Raw genomic sequence first — 15,004 nt, 5'->3', positions numbered from 1 at the left:
AAGATGAATGGAGTGGGATGTTATGGGAATGGATGAGAGTTATGAATGGGAGTTGATTTGGATTGAACAAAGTTCCGTTATTAAAATTCTCAAATCTAATAGTCTTGCTTCTTAATGACCTTTTAATTAGTTAAGACACAATAACACGCCGAACAAATACTAATTTAGAAGTCAAACAGCAAAAATCAGCTTTATATTTTCAAAATTTTCACAGGACTAGTTTCGATGGTGGTTCGGTAAAACCATCGAAACTAGTCCTATGAAAATTTTGAAAATATAACGCTGATTGTTGTTGTTTGACTTCTAAATTAGACCTTTTAATTGTCCATATTTATTTCATACTTCCAATATTACTACATATTTTTTGCAAATCAGAGCTTCTGGATTAAATTAAGTTTTACAAGATTTTTAATATAAAAACTTTTTTTTCTCTTAAAATTCTATTTTAAATATTGAACTCGAAGATTTAAGTATTGAACGATTTAGGAACTGAAAAACGATTAAGTATTGAATTTAAATCGTTTTTCATGTTGAACATGTTACAGAAGTGTTTACGATTTTCTTTGTCTTTAGTTATGCTACCAGAGTATTTATACAGCAGACGACTCAAAGAGTGTAGCCAGACATTGAAGCTAAGTGAATATACATTAAAGCTTTAATTTCCATACGGTCTGTCACATAGCAAATCTGTCAGAATTTTTCGATTCGACATAACGTGATAAGATCTTCCTTCATTTTTCAGTTTCTAACTATAGTTCTGTAATAAGTTGAGGAATCAGTAAAAACACTTTTTAATGACCTATACCTTTCTTTTACATTTTTTACATACATTGAATTGATATACCAAATAACATAGCCAAATGTTTGCTCTTATGAACTTTAGCATCATTATTCTAAGTAAATTTTCCTTGCGCCATATATTTGGACACTGTGGTATACAAAACATTACTTGGTGTTACACTTAAAAATGGATAATCTAAATTTACATGAATAATTCGGAATTAAAAAATTATTGATTATTTAAAAAACTAGTGTTTTATTTGTAAAGATTTTTATTAAATTTTAAAATTGTATGCAAGTACAGGTACAGGTAAAAGTATGGGGTACTCTAACGATATACCATGGGTCAACTGGTAATGCCTTTCCCTACTAAAAAAAATGAATGCTTTGTAAGAGTTTACGAAGGTTGAGGAAATGAGAAATTAAAGCTTTCCAAAAGATCTAGAGTTTACCTGTTATCGTATAAAACTGTACGCACATAAATACTTTACAGTATATCAATTAATAAAACATATAGAATTCACTGTAAATTATTCATTTAAAAACATCCCCGCTTAAAAACAGCCAGAAATAATTGTTGATATAATTCCGAATTTTAGTCGTGTATAATAATTTATACGGAATTAAAATTTATATAATAATTTTAATTGTGCATAATATAAACAAATGTGTGTATATGAAAAATTAGTAGCAAAAAGAAGTAGCGAACTTGTTCAAATAAAATTCATACTATTCAGTCCTTCTTTTGTTTTTTAAATATTCTCCGTATAGAAAGAAAAAATGAAATAGGAAAAAATTTAAACAGCAAAATAAAAAAATAAAAAAATAAAAAAAAAACATATGTGAGAGCAGGAAATGATACGAAGAATAAACTTAATTAAAATAAGCAAATTAAAAAAATTGTATCAGTCAAGTATAAAATATTATTGCTGATAAAATTATTCATATAATGAGTGCAAACAATAATTTCGCCACTTACTGAATCATACTGCAAATATTCCTTTTGCGAAAGGCTTAAAGACACTTTAACACTGACGTTCTTACGACGAATGAACAGACTGACGACTTCCCAACAACAACCGGCAAGTTTCCATTAAATAAATTTTTAAAAACGCTTCTGATGACAATAGATTTTCAGAAATAAAAAAGTAAAAAAGTAAAAGAAAAGAAAAGAAAACCATCTTACACAGGAAGAGGAAACGTAACAACAGCAATAAACAAAACAAAAAGTGTTGAAATTTTGCTCTGTTATAGTTTTTAGTCAGTCTAATAACACTGTTATATAGTGTGGTCGAGGACTTGTATTTACGGCATCAGGAGTTGACAACAGCTCTGCGGAGATTGGCCCAAGGGCCGTGCTATCCGCCTACGTTGGATGGGGCAGCAGGTGGGTTCGTTAGCCGTGAAGAATCGTCCCTCTTCCCGTTGAAAAAAAGGGGGTGTTCGCGCTCACCGGTCAATGCTTTTTGCACGGCTTTGTAAACAGTCTTTAGCACTTTTTCGATCATTTTGAAACCTTTCATTTACGCTTCCTTTGTATGAGATTCCATTTAAGAGTTACGATTAAAAATAAAACAGATCTATAAAAGAAGAACTAATTCCTTAGCAATTCCTCAGACAGCGTACTACAATTCTGAAAGCAAACTTTCGATATCTTTAATCAGAGCACTACAAATTCTTAACTTAGATTTAATTGTTTAGAATAGAATAATTTTGGATGCAAGAGAATAGAAAAAAATATTATTTCTGTACAATCTTCAGGCTTTTTATCATCAGGAATCTTGAAAATTCAACATGTTCTTGCCGGGTATTGAACCCAAGACCTTCCAGTTTAGTGGTAACTACAATACAAAGGTAAATCAGAACAATATGCTTCTTATGCCTTACAAAAGAAAGAAAGAAATTATTTCTTTTATTGTAATAATCATATCGCAAACTTATGCTGACATAAGTATTTATTAATTCCTTGTTTCATTTATTTTTTATTTCACGTCTATTAAGAAATACATTTCAATTTAATGAAATGACGTAAAAAGGCTACAAAAGAAAATAAATACGTAGAATTAAATGCATTGCTCTTAGAATTAATATAGAGATAATTATTTTTAGAATTAATGTAGATATTGTAGATAATTCTACTAACACAAAGTCATAAAGAAAGGAAAGTTATTTTATACAGAATTAACAAAGAAATTTTTGTCAAAATATCAAATAAACGGTTATAAGGCATTTCTCCCGCCTTCTTAGCATGCCTTAATGGTGTAACAGTCAGCGCGTATTCGAGAGGTCCGTGGTTTGTGTCCCGGCGAGAATATTGCTCATTTTTCACAACTCCTGCTTCAGAATAATCTAATGTCTGTAAAGTGGCGCCCGAATTAAAAAAGGTGGTGGATGATGATTCTCCACCACCAGGATTTGGCGATTGGGTCCCTAATCCCAATCTCTCTTTAAAAGGGGGAGTATATAAGGTATCTCCCGCCTTCTTAGCATTCCTTCCTGGTGTAATGGTCAGCAAACTCCACGCATATTCGAGAGATCCGTGGTTCGAGTCCCGGCGAGGGCATTGCTAATTTTCAATTTCTCCTGCTTCGAAATATCCTAATGTCTCTACAGGGTGAAAAAGCGTAATTATTCACTTTTTACTTCCTTGTACAAAGTAAAAAGGAAGTATTGTAATCGCGAAACGTTTCAGGCAGCATATTTCAACGAAAATATCCATTTTGACCGCTATCGAATGCAATTTAACGATGTTTTTGCGTCATATCTGTACGTAAGGACAGAATAAAATACTTTTTTCCTTCAAAAAAATTATAAAACTGCTTTAAAATTAATTCTGAAGAGAATTTTTCGTGGCGTCTGTACGAACGTATATACGTACGTAGAACGTTGAAATTTTGTATATAGGACTGCTATAACATGTAGATGTGCACCTCGTATTTTGGTTGCAATCGGCCGCACCAAACGTATATAAATATATTTATATATATATCCACTCTGTTACCCGGCTCAGTTATCTCAGTTTGTTTACTCTTATATGTTTGTAAATTGTACATTTTTGTGCTTTAAAAATGATTGAATTATGTTGTTTTATCTTCCGGTTAAGGATTTTATGCCTTTAGTAAATCTGTGTGCAATATTTTTAGAATTATCAGCAATTTTAAAGTTGTTTAATTGCCGCTAAGCCTGTTTTTAATGGCGGCCATTGATGTTTACATTTGAAACAGGAGACTATTGGATTTGTTGCCAATCTAGAGAAACTTAGCTTCGCAAAAACAAAGATAACGCATTCTTTTATTATTGCCAATTAAATAATGCTTAATTCTTTCTGGAATTTTTTCGAGGAAATAAGCGTTTGAGATTTACTTCGTAATTTTTAATATAGATATTTTGAGTTGTATGTATTTTTGCCTTCTCGCGAAGTGAGAACTGAATTAATTAAATGAGAAATACTCAATCGTCTGTGAAAAACTGTTTCTGTTTTGTTTTGTTTGCTTAATTTCTTTTATACATAGTTCTAGCTTTATTATAGTATTTGAATAGAACATGTGGCAACGATTAGATAATTCTTTAAATGATATACATTTTGTGCATTCTGAGTTATAATATGAATGAAATATAATACTGTTAAGTGAACCTAGCGCCAGAGTGTCGCTATGGTAAACAAAGTGAATTTTAAAGAATGCATTTATTCTATTGTGGTTTATGCGCTGTCGGCGAAGTAGGTTTAATTCAATCTAATAAGTTTAAATAAAATGCAAGAAAAAATGCGTATAATTTAATATTCCGTACAAGGAAGTCATGTGGTGTACACATCAGATTTTTAAGTAAGGAGTCTTATTATTTAACTATTTGATATTATTTAAAAGCAGAGTTTTCGGCTTATAATCCTGTTATTTGATATTATTTTAAGAACAGTTTTTTTCATCTGAATCACATCAAAATTAAAAGATTGTTTTAGACAAAAAAATAAATAAATAAATTATACGTATCCCTTTTATTAAAATAAATGATTGATCCGTTTAGAAAGGAATAAAGGCATCTTTCATCAGGATCTATTTTTTACAAATATTTTTAAGAACTGAGAGATTCAACTTTCATGGATATAACTGGAAAATTTGAACAAAATTCAGCGTTTTCTGCAAAACCTCAGAGCCTTTCTCGCAAGCGTCACTCATTTGTAGCCGTAACATAGTTAAAATTGGTTAGTACTTCCGATTTTTAGTGCAAAGAATTGCAAATAAAGATAAATATTTTAGGTTAAAGCTACAGAACAACTCAGATTTTCAGAATATTCAGGCATTTGTTCTTATTGATTTTTATTTGCTTATTCAACACCCAAAATGTTTAAAAAAGTTAAGTTTAAGATATTTATTAAAAATATTTAACAAAGCTCTTGAGAATTCTTCTTCGTGCATCAGACATGCCACCAGATCAACATCCGCCTACACACCAACATAAATTAATTATGATGCAACTGTGGCAATTTTATGTTTTATATCAGTAATCATACGATTGAAAATACATTATCATTTACAATTAAGAAAAAATATAACTTTTTTTTTTCTAAAATATATATATTTTCATACACTTTTCCATCCCCTTACAAAAGAGTAGGATGGTGCTATTTAAACTCAAAGACTAAAATATGTGCAACTTTCAGTTACTATGCATACTGTACGACAAAAATCATGCCATGAAAGAAAATAAATATAACTTTACCACAGTTGTTTAATCTATTTCCTAAGGAATTCGTTGTTATGTTTAAGCGAAGATTTATTGAATGGATAAAGAGAGGTAGGCCGGAAACACAATGCGCAATTTTCTATTGATGTTTATAAGCCATACGGTGCATGTTATAGCTATATAATAATATGCTATTGAATTAAATAAGATAAATTTGTGTAACATGTTTAATGACCAGTAATAAATTATTTTATTCTTCTATTAAGTCATTTTCATGATACGTTAATATCATGAAAATATATCTAAATGAGTTTTATGACTTTTTTAAAAAATATTATAATATTGTTTTATAATTTTATATTCTTTAAATAAAGAAAAAATTAAAAGTATGTAAATAAATCAACAACTAACTTAATTTGAAATATCCCAGAGAGAAAAGCACATTTCTGGGATCAATGGAACACCAGACACCTGAATAAATGAAATTTTGTTGTACTTCAGTTGCCCTTGAGGAATGCAGTTGTTTGAAGCAAGAAAAAAGACTTCACTGTACTTTTACTTCCCTTGCAACAGCTAACGTTATGCAGTGAAGCTAACATTGCAGAATTCATTTTGAATCACTGAGAAAAGAAAAAAAATTCTCATACGCCGTAAAAGTCATTTATATTATGCAACTAATTAGAGAGCGTACATTATAAAATTATTTGCATTATAATATATGCATGAAGTACATGTAATCTTATTTCATCAGATTAAGAGCAAAAATTTTCCATCGAGAAGACAGCCTTTCTTTTACAAGACCTGTGATTCTCCTTTCTCAACATCAGGTTGTAAAAATTTTAGTATTTTCTTTTCACAAAAGGCATGGACATGTTGGGACTAAAATGTTACTTAATTTTCTGAAAGAACGTTTCTGGATTTTATATGGAAAAGAAAGACTAATCAGACTCGTGAAACTTCGAACAGCTCATGGCGAAATAATGAGACCGATACAACAGTTGTTTCCGTTAAAGATTGCTCGTAAAATGGCTACCGGACAGAATCACAAATGAAATGATTTGAAACCTCCACGATGTTTGTCTATCTAATATAAATTATTTAATGCCTTTATAGATCCGAAACACTTTCTAGTGGTATTGAAGAAAGTTAGAATGTGACTGTTTCCAATAATACTGAACAAGTCTAGCGTTGAAAATATGAGATGTATCATCTTACTGCCATACTTAAGTAAATGTCTCGAAACGCTTTGTATAGACAGACAGAATTGGCCCTTAAGAAGCAGAAATATCTTGGATAAGAATAAATCCGGCTTTACGCCTCAGCCTTTATCTTAAGATGCGCTTCTTAGCTTGTATGACATATTAAACGAAGGTAAAAGGAAAACTTTCGTCATGATTTTGATATTTCTGCATATAAAAGTGGCTTTTGATAATGCTTCATAGTCAGGAATCATAAAAATATATCAACACGTGCTGATAGACCTAGGAACATCTTTTAATTGTTCAAGGATTTTTTGCATACTCGCACTGTAGAACTTTCTCTAGGTGATATTATGAAAGAATATAATTTGGAAAAGGGCTGTCCCCAAGGATCAGTCTCTGGACACCTTTTTGTGGAATCTTAACAATAATGATCTTCTTTGGGATATTTCTGCTTTTCAAACCTGTTTTAAAAATGCTTTCGCGATGATCTGCTTTTAATTGTTCAATGCAAAAGTTTCGTTGATGATTGTTCTTCGTCTCAATATTTTCTTGATACTGCTTTTCAGTGGTGTAAACTTTATAAATTGAAATCCAATCAACTTAAAAGCAAAGTTATGATGGTATATAAGATGAATGCTGAATAAAATTACTCAAATAAAGTGTTTAGGAGTTATCTTGGGTAACATATTTTAATGGAAATATATTTTCCCTCTGCAAAAAAATATCATCAGGATTATTTTAAATTTCTAAAAACACTTATAGAATCAAAACCGATGTTCTTAAATTGATCTATAGGAGAGGAATAGTGCCGGTCATTTCCTATGCATCAAGGGTTCTAAGCAGTTCTTTACTGAAAATAAGTTAAAAGGTATTTCTCCCACCTTCTTAGCGTTCTTTCGTCGTGTAGTGGTGTGCACGCTGAGCGCTTATTCCAGAGTTTCGTAGTTCAATTCCGGGCGAAGGCTTTCCTCATTTTTTATCACTCCTGCTTCCAACTAATCTAATGTCTCTACAGTGGAGCCCGAACTAAAAGGGTGGTGAATGATGATTCTCCACACCCAGGAATTTGGCGATTGGGTCCCCTAAAATTGCAGTCTACCTTTAAAAGGGGGAGTATATAAGGTATTTATCCTGTCTTCTGAGCGCATCTTCGTGACGTAGTGGTCTGCACACTGGGCGCGCATTTGAGAGGTCCGTTGTTCGATTACCGGTGAGGACGTTGCTCATTTTTCATCACTCCTGTTTTCAAAAAATACCTAATGTATCTACAAAGTAAACTGCAAGCTTCTAAGGAAAATTCAAAGATTTCTTTTAAGCATTGTTCGTCGCAACAGGACTAGTAGTTGCGAGGACTAGTTTTTACTGTCGCTGGTATTCCACCCATAGGTATTGAGATTTTGAGCAATACTGCTATGCAGACAATCCTCATCAAATTTTCTTGATGGCCATCTTTCAGTTTCTTCTTTGCAGAAACATTTTAACAGGAGTCCTATACCAGCTGTTGGCTATCCCGATGCATTTTTTGAAGAGTATAAATTAATTTATTTTACAGACGGAGTTAAGATGAATCATAAGGTTGGTCTTGCTTTTGTTGTTTATGAAGATAAACAAGAAAGATATTTCAAACAGAGCATAATTAATGATATGTGTTCTGTTTTTCAGGTTCCGTTGCTATGTTTAAAGCTTGTTGTGAAATGGATTCAAAATTCTTGTAGTGGTTTGAGTTCAGTATGCATTTTAATATGTAGTAATAATGTGATATATATAGTAAGTGATAATGTGAAATTTAATATATGGTAATTCCATTTCTTTTTTATTGCTACATTATCAATAGCCTTAACCAATTAAATTCAGATTTGCAGTTCATTGTATAATGATAGTTTTCTAAAAATTGACAGTGAAAGAATCCTTTCTTCGAAAAATTTTTCCCAAAGGTCAAATACTGTATTTGAGATCTACTTCATTTTATTATCTTCTAAAAGATACATGTTATTTAGCTTTTGTCTTTTAATGCATTAAGCATTTTTGTTTATTTCAGGGGAAGCACTTCAACTACGATCATTTTTTTAATGTTGATTTTTCAATAATCACTCAGATACGTCACTTTAAGATAAAGAACTCGAATCCAAGTACCATCTTCGTAATTCAAGGCAGAAGAAATGTGGTGCTAGGTTCCAAACCAGTTGATATCCTGGATTTTTCAACTTCGAAATAAAATTATACAATTCATCTCTATTTTGTAAGACTCTAACTATGAAGCAACTCATTTTTATTCTGTTAAATTGTTTACGGTAATTGTTTAATAGTCTGAAATCATATTTTATTCTGGATATGAAAATTAATGCAATCTTAATAATGTTAATTAGATTATTCTGGCAACCAAAATTAGTGCAAATACATTAACTTACAACTTAAAAGTGCTAATATGAAATTAAAATTGACACTAGAATGTGAACTAATAGAATCAGTTGGTGATTTTAGTATATATCGAAGAAGAATTGATTATTTATTTAAGACAAATTAAATCAATTTGTTTAGTTTCACCAAGCATTAATGTGTGTCCACCTCACGGGGAAGGAATATTAGCAGATTTTGAGGACCAGTTTTGCAATTATCAATATTTTATTCGAGATTCGAGCCGCAGTCAATTAGTCGGTAACCAGCTTTCTCTAATGACTTAAACCTAAGTAGAAAGCGATTGAACTATTTGGATTATAAAAATTAATTAGAAATATATCTGATGAAGGGATGAATTGAAGAGCATGTTTTTAACCGAAACTTACATGTATTTGTGTTACAAAACAAAAACATTCAACAATTTTCCGTTTACTGGGATTTGACTTACAAGCAGGACAGTGAGTTGAAACAGTGAAACTTGATTCAAATATTCCAAACTCTGTTATGGTCCAGCAAAATGTTTCCCTTCTTTAAATGAATGCTGTTTTCAAAATTAAAAGGATGCATAGAGAGTGCTGATTCATTTCATTATATTTCCCTAAACAGATGGCAAGAAATATGAATGGGCACTCACCTTTCATAAATAAGCAAAAACATAAGGAGCTGATTCCTGCTTTTCAGGATTTAATAATTTGAATGCTCACTAGCAGAACGAAACGTTGTTATGAGAGGGAAATATCTATGCACATAATATGTTATGAGCAAGAGACTGTATAGCGCTATACTTCTCGGATAAATATATGTATATTCTATCTCTGACATAAACGAGAATCCATTAAGCCTGCTCCCAGAGAAAACTTTCGCACATCAATTTTTTTTTTTTTTTTTTTTTTTTTTTTTTTTTTTTTTTTTAAATCTTGTTAGGTACGGAAAATCCGAGATAGGCTTCCCACCACGAAGACTAAATAATAGATTTCCCACTGTTGAGCTTAAAATGAATCTTCTTTGAAAATTGAGTCATCAACCTTCCCAAAATATAATCATCAAAATAAGAGTGAACTTATATCCATAATTTTCTCTTCTGATTTATGGCAAGATCACAGGAAAATTACAATGCTACAATTGTCTCGCTATTCCTCTAGCGCTGTAACGAGATTGCATTGCCTTATGAGAAAGGACATTTTCATTGCCGGGTTTCGTCTTAAAACATTAGATATCTTCAGATGAAAACTGGATTAAGTCCACTAGATTTATTTACTGAGACATAACACACGGAAAAAAGAGCGGTCTGGAAATGAAATGAATGTTACGCTCAAGAAACTATGAACAATTATTTGAAATAAATTCACGATAAGTTATTTCATCCGCAAAACATTATGTACAAAGCGGAATTATGTAAATTTTACTTCTGAATCAACATAGTATCATTTTCATTTAGTTTCAAGAAGTAGCAGACTAATAAGATGCCAAAGGCTGAAAAATATTTCTTTTAAATGTATGAATAGTATTATTTTGCTCAAATAGAAAAATATAGATCAATGAAACAAAATGTTAGATTGTAAAGTTTGAAAGAATTATCGTTTTACATCGAAAATCAGAATAAATTAATAAAGAATATGCCGTTCATGTCTCGCCAACTGTTTTCTACAGGGCATATCTATGAAAATGTTTTTTATGAGAGTAATCAGAAGATGTTGCATTCCTAAATGATACTGTGATTTTTTTTATTTACTTGTTTTTTTTTTTTTTTTTTTTTTTTTTAGAAAATACTTTAAGAAGACATTTTATTCCTTAGGTAAAAAATATTACGCACTTTGCCCTATTAGATTAAATAAACAAACAAACAAATCTTTTTTTTTAAATGCTTTACGAAATGGACTGTAAACCAAATTTTTTTTCTTCCAAGCTTCTTTCTAGAATGTTTGCCCCATACTTCTGTAGAATTCAACTCCAAATTTATAGCTTTCTCTGTTATACTTTAATCTGTTATATTATAATCCCCTGTTATACTGATTCCCAGCAATATCAACAATTTCCATAATTCTTCAAAACACCAGTCATACTGAACAGAGCCTATAAAGTGTATTGATGAACTCTGGACTTCGGACACAAAGATCTGAGTTGAATACCGTCTTACCTATAACAAACACCCTCACATAACTAAAACCAGGTATTCCTATGTAAAACAGCAAAATCAAATCCCATGTGTTCATCTAGTTACATAAAAAGGTAAAACTTCTAGTTCCCCAATCTTCAAAATATCGACTCTATTGCATTTACGTATCCCATATTATAATAAGTATACTCAACAGTTTATATTACGTAATTTTGCCTAGTCTTATGTTAACATCCTGTTATGTTTAAATGTAACAACTTCAATCTATAACTCTGGCGTTTCTTAGGAGAAAAAGTACAGCAATTCCAATTTTCGTTCAAAATTTTTACCCCCACCGATCCCTTTGGAGCAGAAAACCACCCGCGGTTTAGTCTAATTCAATATCCATCTCCATTGAACCTTTTGCGACTCCATGGGGGTATCGAACTCTAGTTGGTTTGTATACTGGACTTCAATTCTGAAGTGAAGTTTCTTTTATCTATTTTACTTCAATTACGCTTATCAGGCTGTCTCTCATTAAAAACTAAATTACTACTTTAACAGCCTTATATTTAGAAAGATGTTGCATAAATTATAATTATTATTAATGCCAAATGGAAGTCCCTCATTCATCTTTTAAAATAACTGCTGAACGAAACTTCAGATTTTTTTTAAGGTTAGCAAAAACCATAGAATATCTCTGTGTCTACAATTTCCTTTTAACTTTCAGTTACTCTCTGTGTCTGTTAGCCTTTGATAAGAAGCTAAAACTAATTTGAATTTAAAGTTTTAAATATACAAATTTGACAACTAAGATTTGTTAAACCAAACTTGGGTTTATAAATCTAACACGAAATCAAAAGCTGTAATTCGCGGAAGAGAAAGACAAAGAGTTTTGACCACGTTAAGAAAATAACAATGAAATAAGAACTTAAGAAGAATGCACATTTAGGAGATTGCATTACTTGATTATGGCCAAATATACTAGGCCTATCTGTATAATGAATTAAATTTCAACTAAGAATCGGAGAGGACTGGATTATTTGATTTTGGCAAAGCGCACTAGGTCTCTCTTTCTAAAGGGAAGATACTTTCGTAAAGGACATTTTAAGGAAACTGTTTCGTTTTCACGCTACAAATATGAAAATTCCTTAAACCGCTTCTGCAACCAACAGATTCGACGCGAGTTGAACCGTGACCATGTTGAGGTGTTTTATCATTATTGGGGTGTTTCATCAACTAGGGCACCAAAGGTAGAAGCAATTTTAGGATTTCTTAGTTTACACAAACTTTCGACGATACCAATTTTGACGCTTGTTTACAGCCCGATAGCTAATAATAGACATTGTTGCACTGGTAATGCATGAAGCAATGGAAGCGTGTGATTGGTTTCTTCATAACTGAAGAGGCTTGTATTGGACCGTAATTTGATTTATTCATCCGTTTGTTTGCCATCTCTTAATGTAAGACAAGAATTTTTTTTCTTACTTTATTTTTTAAGTTTTGTCCTGGTGAACCAAACAATCACTAAGTCATTCCAATTAAAATCTTTATGAACTTTACTTTTCTTAGTTTCTTGGTGGTATAGTTTTGTTTTAAGCAATAAAAATAGAAAAGGAATGAACAAGGAAGCACAGCATGATTAACAATCTCAAAAAGAAAAGACTTATGGCAAAGACTTACGTTAAATACTATACTACGTTAAAAAAAGAAATTAAGTTTTCTTTTTCATACAAGACCTTACTTTAAAATTTGAAGATAATTTGAAGAAATTTCTTACCCTGTTAACTTTAGCAGTCTTCTAAAACTGTAAAAGCAGTTATTTTTAAACAATTTAACTTTTGGCATAATATACTCGATGCACCTTCTGTTAACAGCTTGCTGTTTTATATTGTCTGTTTTTTCCCGTTATAATAAAAGTAGTTTGCTTTTTATTCTTCCTTAGAGAACATTTTACGTGAAACTGACTCACAATCACGTTACAAATGAGGAAGATAAGAAAAGGCCTGCACAGATAGCTCTTCGTCAGTGTTGAAATCCGGCTTGTGTTACCGATATTTAACGATCTTATTTACTCTTCACTGACAGACTAAAGTTTTGCTTTAATTATGCATACGGTTGTATAAATACTATTAAGGCTTAATGACTTATTCAGCTTCGAAATCTGATATTATTATACCAGCAACGTAGAAGATTATAAAATATTTTATTTCGCCCAGACATTGATCCCGTGACATTCAGTCATTTCAGTCAAGACTGGAAAAATTAACTATTCTATGCTTTCACCCTTTCTTAGTAACTAATTAGTTTAAGCGGTGAGAAAAGTTCCTATTCCTTGGGCCTAATTTTTAAACTTGTTGGGCATTAGACGAAGGTGGCAAAGTCGAGGAGAATCAAAACATTCTACCAAAGTTTTTATATTAGATCGACCACCTACTTTGCAGAACTTTAGTATTATTAACCACTTGTTTTATTATTTTGCTTGTACTATCACTTCTACTTTCGTCGGCTTCCACCAGAGTGCATATTAATTAATCCATATGAGAAGAAAATTCTTGTGTTTAGAGATAGCTGTAATCGCTCAGCTTCTAAATTTACTTGAATCAGTTTTAGCCTTCGCTAGCTGTGTTTTGCCCATGTGAGTCAAGAACCTAACCCAAAACTTAAAGGCGCCATTTTATTGCGAGTATCTTGTTTCAAATATTTAAGTTTGAGTTTTAAGACCTCTGTTTTGTTAATCCGGTAAGCATCGGAGTTTTATGTTATTACATGAGCTCTAAAATTTGTTAATGAACATCTAATAAAAATATTTACTTTAAACCTTTTCCTCTGTTTTGTGTTGTTTTATTGGAAGATCAAGACAGAGCGATAAATCGCTTGAATTTCTCCACGGAACCAGTTTAAAGAGTATACAGGAACTTTACTAATTTACTGCAAGGCAGGAATGAGATCCTAGATCTCGTGTTCTGAGACTGAAACTGTGTCACCAAACAAGTCTAACTGTATGCCATTTTTTCTTTGCGTTCTGTTTCCTTCTCAATTTTGTATTTTTATAGTGTTATTGTTTTAGTAGTCATCATTAAAGTGAAACTCATCATCATAATTATCTTGCCATACTTAAGTGAATTCAAATTGCAAAAATGGAATGCCAAAGATCAACAAAAAATAATATTCAAAAATTAACATTCGTTTGTAATACTGGGAGGAAAGTGAACAATTTCCATTTTCTAGAAAATAGTTGATGAGGTGAGCTTTTGTAAAATGAATATTGTTGTCCATGAAAAATATACTATATAAGACCAGAAAACCTTTGTTGCAAATCGAGTTCTTCCAACGAGGAACATTCAGAGTGTTTTCTTTAAAGAATTTGAGAAAAACCCTTCTAGATAAAGAACAATATCTAAAACTTTTATGTTCATGATTATGTCTTAATAAAATGTCTTTTCATGGCCTGTATCTCGCAATTTTCCTTCCGTAGCAAGGCTTGTTTTACTTTACTTGAAAATGATTCTGATTTAGTCGTGTGCTTTAATACTCTGCATCCCAAAAAACATTAAAAATAATTCATTTAAAGACACGAGACATGACGAGAAGACACGACGTTTTTCTCAGCAGTTATTACGACATTCATCGACATCCCCTGTATGGAATATTAGTCTCGAAAGGGCATTTTGCGTTGAATCCAAGTATTTTAGAATAGATAGATTAAGCATGACGTCACAAAAATGAAGCCAAGCAAATCGTGAAGTCACGACTTATCATGGCCGCCATACAGCATATGGATAATACTACGAAACATGTTGTTAAATAAAATTATACTGATTTTGAGAGTGAATATCAGCCTCTG

The 15,004-nt window shown here is 31.5% G+C and overlaps 1 long non-coding RNA gene across 5 annotated transcripts in view; it reads right to left on the bottom strand.

The window, feature by feature from the left end:
* The window catches only part of LOC118198225 (uncharacterized), a 421,825-nt gene that overhangs the window by 317,001 nt on the left and 89,820 nt on the right, over positions 1 to 15,004 (bottom strand). For 2 of the 5 annotated variants that reach the window (XR_015041883.1, XR_015041884.1), the window contains exon 1: positions 1,760 to 1,887. The exons of the other annotated variants lie outside the window; for them this stretch is intronic. This is a non-coding gene — a long non-coding RNA (uncharacterized LOC118198225). Of the gene's footprint in view, positions 1 to 1,759; positions 1,888 to 15,004 lie in introns of those variants that run through there. 5 annotated transcript variants of the gene reach the window in all.

This window comes from Stegodyphus dumicola, chromosome 7 (genome assembly GCF_044657685.1).
Source record: "Stegodyphus dumicola isolate Sdum_Otavi_A_Nest chromosome 7, ASM4465768v1".
Classification (NCBI taxonomy): Eukaryota; Metazoa; Arthropoda; class Arachnida; order Araneae; family Eresidae; genus Stegodyphus; species Stegodyphus dumicola.
The sequence above is the reverse complement of the archived record's forward strand: the minus strand, read 5'-3'. Positions and strand labels throughout refer to the sequence as shown.